General features: G+C 43.1%; 1 protein-coding gene across 1 annotated transcript in view; it reads left to right on the plus strand.

The window, feature by feature from the left end:
• The window catches only part of fadd (Fas (tnfrsf6)-associated via death domain), a 41,536-nt gene extending 39,612 nt beyond the window's left edge, over positions 1–1,924 (plus strand). Inside the window, exon 5 of the mRNA XM_072592824.1 lies at positions 1,790–1,924. The gene's annotated coding sequence lies outside the window, so the exon portion shown is untranslated. The remainder of the gene's footprint in view (positions 1–1,789) is intronic.
• The last annotated feature ends 9,559 nt before the right edge of the window (positions 1,925–11,483 follow it).

Raw genomic sequence — 11,483 nt, forward strand, 5'->3', positions numbered from 1 at the left:
TAACTATAGTTTGACAGCATTTACAGCTGAGCTTTACAACACAACAAGCAACTTCCTGAGCTGTGTTATAATGAATGTCCTGCTTCAAATTTCATTTGTTCTTACAATGTTCATCCTGACCTGGATAAGTCAGGGACCATATTTACAAATTAATTTCACATTGACTAGGAAGCATTGCCGAGGTGCTGTTACCTGAGTGATCTAACTTTATATAGAGTTTACAGCACAGAAACAGGCTTTTTGGCCTGACTGATCCACGTTGGTGTCTATTCCGGACACAAGGCTCTTCCTACCCATCTTCATCTGACTCCTGAAATGACAAGACATATGAAGAGAGAGATTGGACTGGAAAGGACTATATTCACAGGAGTTTAGGAAAGTGAAGGGAGATCTCATAGAAACTTATTAAATTCTAATGAGACTAGATAAGATAAATGCAGGAAGAATGGTCTTGATATTCAGGAGGTGCAGGATTAGAGGTCACAGCTAAGAATGCAGGGTAAGCTATTTAAGACTGAGATGAGAAGATATTCTTCACCCAGGGAGTGGTGAGTTTGTGGAATTCTCTAGCACAGAATTTCGCCAAAATATTGAATGTTTTTGAAAAGAAGTTAAACAGAGTTCTTAGGGCTAAAGGGATTAAAGAGTATAGGGGAGAAAGTGGGAACAGGGGCTGAGTTGGATGTGCAGTTATGATCATATTGAATGGTAGAGCAAGCCTACTCCTCCAACTTTGGATGTTTCTATGTTTTCATCTAATCTGATCTGCATACTCCATATAATGCTTTCTCCCTCATGTGTTTATCCAACTTCACGTTGAATGCATCTTCTGTCTTTTCTCAGCATTTAACAGGAGACACCCTACAACATCCCAACAAACTCACTGCCCAGTAACTAGCTGCATCGTGCCCCAAGTGTGCAAGTGCCACCAATTTTATCTCCTTTTATAACTTACACCTTCCAACTGTTGGGAGATATTGGCACAGATTTCCATCTTACTGAGTTGAAGCACAGGATTGTATGAAATGGCAGAGTAAAGCTTGGTGCCCACCCAAGTGAAGAATGGTTAGGTTTAGGACAGAGATGAGGAGAAACTTCTTCACCCAGAGAGTGGTGGCTGTGTGGAATGCTCTGCCCTGGAGGGCAGTGGAGGCCCAGTCTCTGGATTCATTTAAGAAAGAGTTGGATAGAGCTCTCAAAGATAGTGGAATCAATGGTTATGGAGATAAGGCAGGAACAGGATACTGATTAGGAATGATCAGCCATGATCATATTGAATGGCGGTGCAGGCTCAAAGGGCTGAATGGCCTACTCCTGCACCTATTGTCTATTGTCTATTGCATGAGAAGACCCATTATATTGAGCTGGTGTCTCTGTGGCTTCTGCAGAGACAGCTCCGGGTCCCTCTGGCCTTCTCTCCTGTGACCCCAATGTTAGTTTGGGAGAGGGAGTGAGAAGGTCGGGTTGGTGATGAGCATGTGTAGGGCTGGGCCCAGCTGATCATCATGCTACGCTCTGTCCTGGATTGCACATGGAAGATTCTGCATTTTCATTATTCCTTTTATATGCCTCATTTGTAACCCAGAAGATTAGCAAAAGCCAGGACCATTTTTTTTTTGCTTTTGTGTACAATTGTGTTACTCATGAGGGTCTTAAAAGCAGAATATGTATTTTAATATTATTCAAACTGGATGAAATTATTTACAAAAGGATGCAAATTAATGAGTGGAGAGGTGGAGGGGTTGGTTAGGATGTATTAGCACTGAAACACACTTTTTCCCTTCTCTAGAATACATGGGAATGTCATCTTTGTTCTTCAGGAGGAGTTGAGTTCCAACACCACCCCCCCCCCGCCCCCCTCAGTCCTGAGCTATAAAAACATTATTCAACATAAGGAGCGAAACAGGGGAGGTCAGAGGCTGAGAATATCGAGAGGGACCGCATTTGTCATTCGCCTGGGGGCTACACTGGGAAATATACTGCAGCTAAATAAATACTGCACAGCTTGCTTCAATTCACAGACGTCTGAGTGCCACTACTGTTTCCGAGCAACCCTCAACCAAGTTTGTCTCATTGCTTCCTCAGCCTAGTAACAATAGCATTTTTAAAAGACTTCGACTTCTCAAAACTGGGAGCAGGAGCTTCATCAGCTTTGATGATGAGACCGTTTCTGAAAACAGCAGCAGAAAATAAAAGAAAAAAAATGTTCATTTCTGTTTAGGTTTGTTGAGAAGAAAAATCCTTTTAACATGTAGCAACCACAAGGCAGAAAGTAATAAGTGGAAAGTGTGCCTCAACCCAGTGTGTGTGAGGTGCTCAGGTTCCTGTCGAAACCACAATCCTGCGCTCCTCGAATGTAATGAGCTGTTACTTTCAAATTACAGTAAAAGATTTCACAAGCTGTTCCCATGCTGTAGAATCTGAACCAGCGTCCAAGTTCAGTGGGTATTAGGGAAGGCAAACAAACCGTTGGCTATGATTTCAAAGGAAATGGAATGTAAAAGTTGGGAAGTTTTGCTGAAACTATACAAGGCACTAGTCAGACCACAAATGGAACACAGTGAACAGTTTTAGGCCCTCTATCTGAGGAAAAATATTCTGGCATTCGAGACAATTCAGAGAAGGTTCATTTGGTTGATAATGGGTATGGAGAGAGTGCCTTATGACAAGAATCTCAGAGTAATGTGGCACATAGTGGGAGGTATGGTCGTTCAGTGGTTAACACTGTCCCTCACAGCACCAGGAAACTGGTTCAATTCTACCCTCAGGTGACTGTGTGGAGTTTGCACGTTTTCCCCATGCCTGCATGGGTTTCCTCTGGGCGTTCTGGTTTCCTTCCACAGTCCAATATGTACAGGTTGGGTGGATTGGCCTGAGAAATTTCCCATAGCATCCAGTGATGTGCAGGCTATGTGGATTAGCCATGGGAAATACAGGGTTACAAGGATACGGGTTTGGGTCTGGAGGGTTGGTGTGGACTCAACGGATTGAATGGCTGATCTACACTGTAGAGATTCTATGATTCTACTCTATAAAATTTAAGACAAAAATGAGGAGGAATTTCTTCTGTCAGAGGGTGGTGAGTCTGTGGAATTCTTTACCACAGAGGGTTGTCAAGGCTCGGACATTCAGTATATCCAAGGCTGAAACAGACTGATGTTTAGTCATGAAGGGAATTGAGGGTATGGGGAAAAGGCAAGAAAGTGGAGTTGAGGATTATCAGATCAGCCAGGATTTCATTGAATGGCAGAGTGGACTAAATGGGCTGAATGGCCTGTTCCACTCCTACATCTTTAAGTCTTATTAGGACTGCATGCAGTAAATAACAAATAGTACCAGTTTATCAAATGAAAATGTGTGAGAAAACTTGTGTTGTTGCTTTAGAGTTTTGCAAATATCCACTCAAATTATTGTCCTGTTTTCAATCAGCAGTTGTACAAAGTGCTGCAAGAATCTCCCTATTCTGTGGAAGGGTCACAACCTGAAACGTTAACTCTGATTTCTCTCCACAGATGCTGCCAGAGCTGCTGAGCCTTTCCAGCAATTTCTGTTTATATCTCTGCACAAATCTCATTATTAATGCCGTACCGGAAGTATTTTTGAATGTCTGTACGATGTATTTAGAGCAATGCTCATTACACCCTGACAAGCCTGACCTTTGGCTCACACTCGGTTGGGAAAACTGAAAGAAGACAGTCACACTAAATCTCTGTTGATGCAAACAATGGCTTGAAGAGCCCTATATCACCTACATTTCACTTCACTGAGTTTCAATCCTGTGGCTTTTGCTCCCACACTGAACCAGGACAGGATTCACGTCTCCTTACCTACATCCTGCAAGTCTTCATATCCAACAGTCATTGTCTGCCATTTCTTCCACAACTTACGTCTCCCTCACCTTTCAGCACTTGATCGGGTCCACCCCTTCCAGTGCACCCAGGATCATTATTCATTCTTAGATCCTTTCAGGATCCTGCCATTCACACTTCATTTAGACTCATCCTTCCATTTCTTTGCTTGCCCCTTTACCACTCACTTGGCCCTCATGATACCACTGTCACATAATCTTTCCATTTATCCAACCAATCACATACCTTCCCTTCATTATTTTCCCTCCCTTTCTGGCTTTTCATTTGCTCCTACATTGATAATTTTTCCCATTCCTGATGAAAGTTCACGCCATGAAAATTCTGATTCTCTCTCAGCCCTTGCTGCCAGACCTCATGGGTGTTTTCTGTTTTCACCTTCGGATTTCTGGCTTTTGCAGTGCTTTGCTTTTGTGATCAAGTTGATTTTGATGCTTAGCTCCACTCCACTCCTCACAAGGGAGTGCATGCCTCTCACTGAAATTCAACACCACACTTTTCACTAAAAGAAAGCAGCTCTCCATCCCAGATTCGAAAGACACACAGTCATGGTGCCATGTCAATGAAAAACTTACTTTTCGTACTTTGATTAGTTTATCACATCATTCCAAAATTTGTAAAGCTGAAACATTTGCAGCAATCTTCAGCCAGAAGTACCAAGTGAATGATCCATCTCAACCCCCGTAGTCCCCAGCACCACAGGTATCAGTCTTCAGCCAACTCCATTCACTCTATGTGACATCAAGAAACGGTTGGAGGCACTGGATACTACAAATGCTACGGGCCCTGACCACATTCCAATAAACCAATACCACTCACAGATCTCACAAATGAAACTGAAACTGTGTCTCCTCATTTCCACAAGCAAGATAGAAATACAAATTAAACTTAGAGCTACGCATGATTCTGTCCAATTGGGATGCTATGTTTCTAAATAATCCAGCTTGAGTGGGTAGTGGAGGCAAGTAATCTTGTAACGTTTAAGAAGCATCTAAACAAGCACTTAAAATGCCAGGGTTTAATTGGCTATGGATCAAGTGCAGGTAAATGAGATTAGTGTAGTTTTGTGATTGATGTTTGGCATAGATACAGTGGGCTGAAGGGCCTGTTCTATGCTGTAAGTCTCTAAGACCCTATGATTCTAATAACAACTATCATAGAACATAGAACAATACAGCACAGAACAGGCCCTTCGGCCCACGATGTTGTGCCGAACATTTGTCCGAGCTTAAGCACCTATCCATGTACCTATCCAATTGCCGCTTAAAGGTCACCAATGATTCTGACTCTACCACTCCCACGGGCAGCGCATTCCATGCACCCACCACTCTCTGGGTAAAGAACCCACCCCTGACATCTCCCCTATACCTTCCACCCTTCACCTTAAATTTATATCCCCTTGTAACACTCTGTTGTACCCGGGGAAAAAGTCTCTGACTGTCTACTCTATCTATTCCCCTGATCATCTTATAAACCTCTATCAAGTCACCCCTCATCCTTCACCGTTCCAATGAGAAAAGGCCTAGCACTCTCAACCTATCCTCGTATGACCTATTCTCCATTCCAGGCAACATCCTGGTAAATCTCCTCTGCACCCTCTCCAAAGCTTCCACATCTTTCCTAAAATGAGGTGACCAGAACTCCAAATGTGGCCTTACCAAGGTCCTATACAGCTGCAACATCACCTCACGACTCTTGAATTCAATCCCTCTGCTAATGAACTCTAATACACCATAGGCCTTCTTACAAGCTCTACCCACCTGAGTGGCAACTTTCAAAGAGCTATGAACATAGACCCCAAGATCCCTCTGCTCCTCCACCTTACTAAGAACCCTACCGTTAACCCTGTATTCCACATTCTTATTTGTCCTTCCAAAATGGACAACCTCACACTTGACAGGGTTGAACTCTATCTGCCACTCCTCAGCCCAGCTCTGCATCATATCTAAGTTCCTTTGCAGCCGACAACAGCACTCCTCACTATCCACAACTCCACCAATCTTTGTATCATCTGCAAATTTACTGACCCACCTTTTGACTCCCTCTTCCAAGTCATTAATAAAAATTACAAACAGCAGAGGACCCAGAACTGATTCCTGTGGAACTCCACTTGTAACTGGGCTCCAGGCTGAATATTTACCATCTACCACCACTCTCTGACTTCGACCGGTTAGCAGTTCTCTATCCAACTGGCCAAACTTCCCACTATCCCATGCCTCCTGACTTTCCGCATGACTTTCATTAACTTTTATAACAAACGGATGACGTTGAGATAGTCAGGGAACCTGTGCCTAACCAATGTAAAGATTAGATTAGATTCTCTACAGTATGGAAACTGCCCTTTGACCTAACAAGTCCACACTGTCCCTCTGAAGAGTAACCTAGCCAGACCCATTCCCCTACCCTATATTTACCCCTGACTAATACACCTAACATTATGGGTAATTTAGCACGTCAATTCACCTGACCTGCACATCTTTGGACTGTGGGTGGAAACCAGAGCACACGGAGGAAACCCACACAGACACAAGGAGAACTGCAAACTCCACAAGTCAGTCACCTGAGGCTGGAATTGAATCCAGGACCCTGGTGCTATGAGGCAGCAGTGCTAACCACTGAGCCACCGTCCAGAGAATCAAATGGATACATTTTGGACAGACATCACAAATTAGTTTACTCAATCATTATCACATTGATGTTGGCGTGGCTTCATTGTGTGCAAATTGGTTGCCATTTTTTGAACGTTACAACAATGTCTACATTTTAAGTGTTTTATTCACTGTGAGGGACATATCAGGGCCAGGGAGAGAAATCACAGCCACCATGGTTAACAACATGTTCACCCACCTTTCCCAGGCTCTGTTATTGGCCTAATCCTGTTCCTTCATGGCACGTTTCTTTTAGATCATTGATGTCACTAAAAGCACCATTACAAATGATTCAATATCCAGGCTGTGTTGTTGCTTTTGCAGGTTAGGTCTTTTGGATTCTGATGGGTATTGAAATTTCAATCATTTCTGAGCCATGATACTCTATTAACATCTGTCTATGAAATATTTTCTTGGATGTAATCCACAGCACAGTTTGGAATATTTTAGTCAGAAACACTCAGTGACTTTCAGCTGAGCAAATCAAACTCTGCAGCTTCAGCTCTCCCTCCGAACAGATGAAAATTGATGTGTTCCCCATGTACTCTTCCGTTGTTGCTGAACACAAGGAGCGTTTCACATAACAGAGTGGAGTTTAATGAGTGGCACAAGAAGGTATTAGAGGAAAGGATATTTCCTGCCTGGTCACATGCTGATCACACAAGATTCAGTTGCAGATAATGGAGCTAAGGTAATCCCACTGTGACGCTGTGAGCATACAGACTGAATCACTGGGTAAACATTATAAACACAATGTTATTGAGCATAGAGTTAAAGTGCTCAGGCTACTGTGGGGCTCACAAGCTGAAACTCTGGGGTCATGTGTCCGGGAACAGCTATGTCTCCAGACTGAGTTATTATGGAGATCCCACTATAACAGAGAGTCCCCCCACCCTCTTCACAGGCCACTCAGCTCCCCCCACTCTCCAAGTCTGCTTTGCCCTTTGATTTTATGCAGGTCTTGTCAAGGAGTCATGATGATCTTTGTGCCTTGAATAGGGTAAAGTATGAGAAGACCAGCTGTAGAAACCAAACATTTGAAACACAACCAGCAAATTCAGACTAAAAGGTATGGGGGAGAGGAGGCAGGAATGAGCGGAAAGGGCGGAGGAAACATAAATTCATCCATTCTGTGCTGGAGCGTGGTACATTCACTATTTTCATTTTTTATTTTATAAATATTTTCCTCCCATTAATATCTTACCAAACAACCAGGTCACAGGGTGTGGAAAGGAGGCAGCAAAGGATTTGGGTTTAAGCCAATACATTCCAGCTCAGAAGAATTTGTTCACATCAGTGAGGTATCATATTCTGAAGAATTCGATGAAAAACTGTACCTAACCTGGCACTCCATTTAAAACAACACAGTCTGGACAGAATTGTGTTGCCGGTCACAGTTCCATTGCATCAAACAGTGCCTCAAACTACAAGATTGTAGATATGAGATCAGTATTATTCATTTTTATTTCTCTCCCCACCCAGGTGCTCTGGTTTCCTCCCACAGTCCAAAGATGTGCAGGTTAGGGTGAATTGGCCCATAGTGTTAGGTGCATTAGTCAGAGGGAAATGGGTCTGGGTGGGTTACTTTTTGGTGTAGGGAATCTAATCTAAATCCTCCACCCCACCACTCGCATCAACTGATTCCTGAATGTTAGACATAGAAGCGGCCTGGGGCATTTGAGACTGGTTGACTGAGGATGGATGGTGTCCCTGTTACAGTGATATAAGGTGTTTAGTGGCACAGAAAGCACAGCCTGAAAGGGGAAAGGCGGCAAAAGAGCCACGAGCGGAGATGATCAGGACCACACGTTTATAGTTTACAGAGAAAAAGACATGAGATCATCAAGTATGATTCCAAAGCTAAAATACCAGCCTGTCATCAGAAGCAGTATGACTGACACAGAGTCACAGCACAGTGGTGGTCCTAATAACAAAAACTCACATAAAATCACACTAATGTAACCAAAATGTAAGGTGACAAGGCAATAGCATTGGAAAGATTAGCAAAAAGGAATACACATTAGGCACAGCAGGTCAGGCAGTATCCGAGGAGCAGGAAAATTGACGTTTTGGGCAGAAGCCCTTCATCAGGAAGGACTTCTGATGCTGCCTGACCTGCTATGCTTTATCAGCACCACACTCTTGGCTCCAATCTCCAGCATCTGCAGTACTCACTTTCGCCTAGATGATATAAATAGAGTGTTAGTTTTATTGTAAACTTACTTAAGTGAAGCATAACACTTATTTCATAGGTAAAACCTATTCCAAAAATCTTATGACATGTATACAGAGTAACGTCGAACAGATCAGGTTATCATTCAGGCATTTGGTGTTGGGATAAGGGTAAATTCCATCAGAAAGAATATGTTCCAATGTTCCTTTAGTGGTTTTGAAGTTCTGTAACTGATGTCAGCTGGAATCAGCCTCTTTAAGTTACAATTCTTCATTTACCAGACTCAGTGCTATGGTGGTTTTGTTTATTTTAAGAAAAGAATCTTCATTTCTGTCATGTGTTCCAATTTATCTCAACCAAACAGTCTGACTTTAAAAAAAAGGCAGTTGTTATTCCATTCTGGAGACCTTGTTGATGTTGCTCCTTGTCTGTAAAAAGCAAGTTTCTAATCAAAGCCTTTCACATGGTGGGCTCTATCTCGTGTGACAGCTGGCTATTGGCACACAGTGGAGTCAACCCTTGGTAATGATAACTCTTAGGAGAAAGTGAGGACTGTAGATGCTGGAGATCAGAGCTAAAAATGTGTTGCTGGAAAAGCGCAGCAGGTCAGGCAGCATCTAAGGAGCAGGAGAATCGACGTTTCGGGCATGAGCCCTTTTTCATTGTCAAAGATACCAAGATACAACAATTAGGAGAATCCTCAGCACCATTTTGATTTGCTTTGTCTCTGGTAGTTTCTGTGACAGAGATGGCTGTAGTTTAATGTCTTTGTTTTTCTGTTCCCCAGAAAGTTTAATCAATAGAAAGTGTGAGATTCTGCAAGAGAACTGCCTAGATATCTGAATCACATCCAAGACTAAGGCTGCTCTTTAGATTAGATTCCCTACAGTATGGAAACAGGCCCTTCAGCCCAACAGGTCCATACTGACCCTCTGAAGAGTAACCCACCCAGACCCATTCCCCTACCCTATATTTACCCCTGACAAATCGGCAGTGTAACACAATCGGCAGTGTAGCATGGCCAATTCACGTGACCTGCACATCTTTTGGATTGTGGGAGGAAACTCCTCACAGACAGTTTCCTGAGGTGGGAATCGAACCAGGATCCGTAGCACTGTAAGGCGGCTGTGCCACTCTTAGAGGTCAGGTGACCTGTGCAACCATTTTAAAACAGTGTTCTGACACATTTCAAAGTATTTTCTTTCCAATGAAAGCCCCAGTTACTTAGTCAGTAGATAGACATCAAGATTAATAGTCCACAAACTATAACGTCATAACAACCAGACTGGTGTAGTGATTGGGGGCAATCTGAGAATTTTATATAGAACATAGAACATAGAACATTACAGCGCAGTACAGGCCCTTCGGCCCTCAATGTTGCGCCGATCAAAGCCCACCTAACCTACACTAACCCACTATCCTCCATATACCTATCCAATGCCCGCTTAAATACCCATGACTGTTTACTTTCCCATGACTGAAACAAGAGTAAGGGAAAGCAAGTGGGAAAAAGAGTGACCAATCAGAAAATCATTTCAGTAAGAGCTCCTGCGAAACTTGGATCCATGTTAAATCATAAGAAACAGTTGCATTCACACAGTACATTTTTCAAACCTAACCCTAACTGAAATAACTCCACAGAGGCCAAGTCCCCCTTTATTTACATGGGGAAAGTCCCTGACACTGGTCCAGCTCCCTCAGAGCCAGTTCTCAGAGTGAACAGAACTCCTGACACTCCTGTTTATATCTGTCAATCAGGGAACTCCTATTCTACGAGGTCCAGCTGGCTGACCCTGTTGCAATCAGCACATCCCTCTCCCTCTGAGTCCAGGGACATAGGCTGGTTCTTTTATTTTTGTAGCTCTACCTGGGGCTTTTAGCACCGGGTCAAATTCCACCAGCTCTGCCTCGGATACAAGCTGCATGTAATGCACAGTGGCTCACCTCTTGTGCCCAGAGCGTCTCTTTGTCAAAAGATTGCCTGTTATGTCTTTTTAAAATTTCTCTCCTCTCACCTTAAAAATGTGCCCCCAGTCCTGAAATACCCCATATTAGGGAAAACTCAACTACATTAACTGTATCTATATCCCTCATTATTGAATAAACTTCTATTAGATCACCTCTCAATCTTCTACACTCAAGTTAAAAAATTCCCAGCCTATCCAGCTTTTCTTTATAACTCAAACCCTTCCACACCCAGCAACATCTTGGTAAATCTCTGCTGAGCTCTCTACAGTTTGGTAATATCCTACCTATAACTGGGTGACCAGAACTGGACACAGTACTCCAGAAAAGGCCTCACCAATGTCCTGTGCAATCTCAACATGACTTCCCAATCATTTGTTCAAAGGACTGAGCAATGAAGGCAAGCGTACCAAACACCTTTGTAACCATCCTGCCTATGTGTGATGCAAATTTCAAAGAATTATATATCTGCACCCCTAGGACCCTCTGTTTTGCAACACTACCCAACTCTTACCATTAATTGTATAAACCCTCCCTTGTTTGTTGTATCAAAATGCAATACCTCACATTTATCCGGATTGAACTCAATTTGCCATTTTTAGCCCATTTACCCATTTGATCAAGATCCCTTGGTAATCTTGAATACCTTCTTCGCTGTCTACAATGCCACCAATTATGGTGTCGTCCACAAACTTACTAACCATGCCTTCTATACTGTGACCCAAATCATAAATGACAAGCAAAACAGGACCCAGAGTTGATTCCTGTGGAACACCACTGGTCCCAGGCCTCCAGTCTGAAAAGCAACTCTCCACCGTTACTCTCTGTCTC

The sequence above is a fragment of the Chiloscyllium punctatum genome, chromosome 22 (assembly GCF_047496795.1).
Source record: "Chiloscyllium punctatum isolate Juve2018m chromosome 22, sChiPun1.3, whole genome shotgun sequence".
Lineage (NCBI taxonomy): Eukaryota > Metazoa > Chordata > Chondrichthyes > Orectolobiformes > Hemiscylliidae > Chiloscyllium > Chiloscyllium punctatum.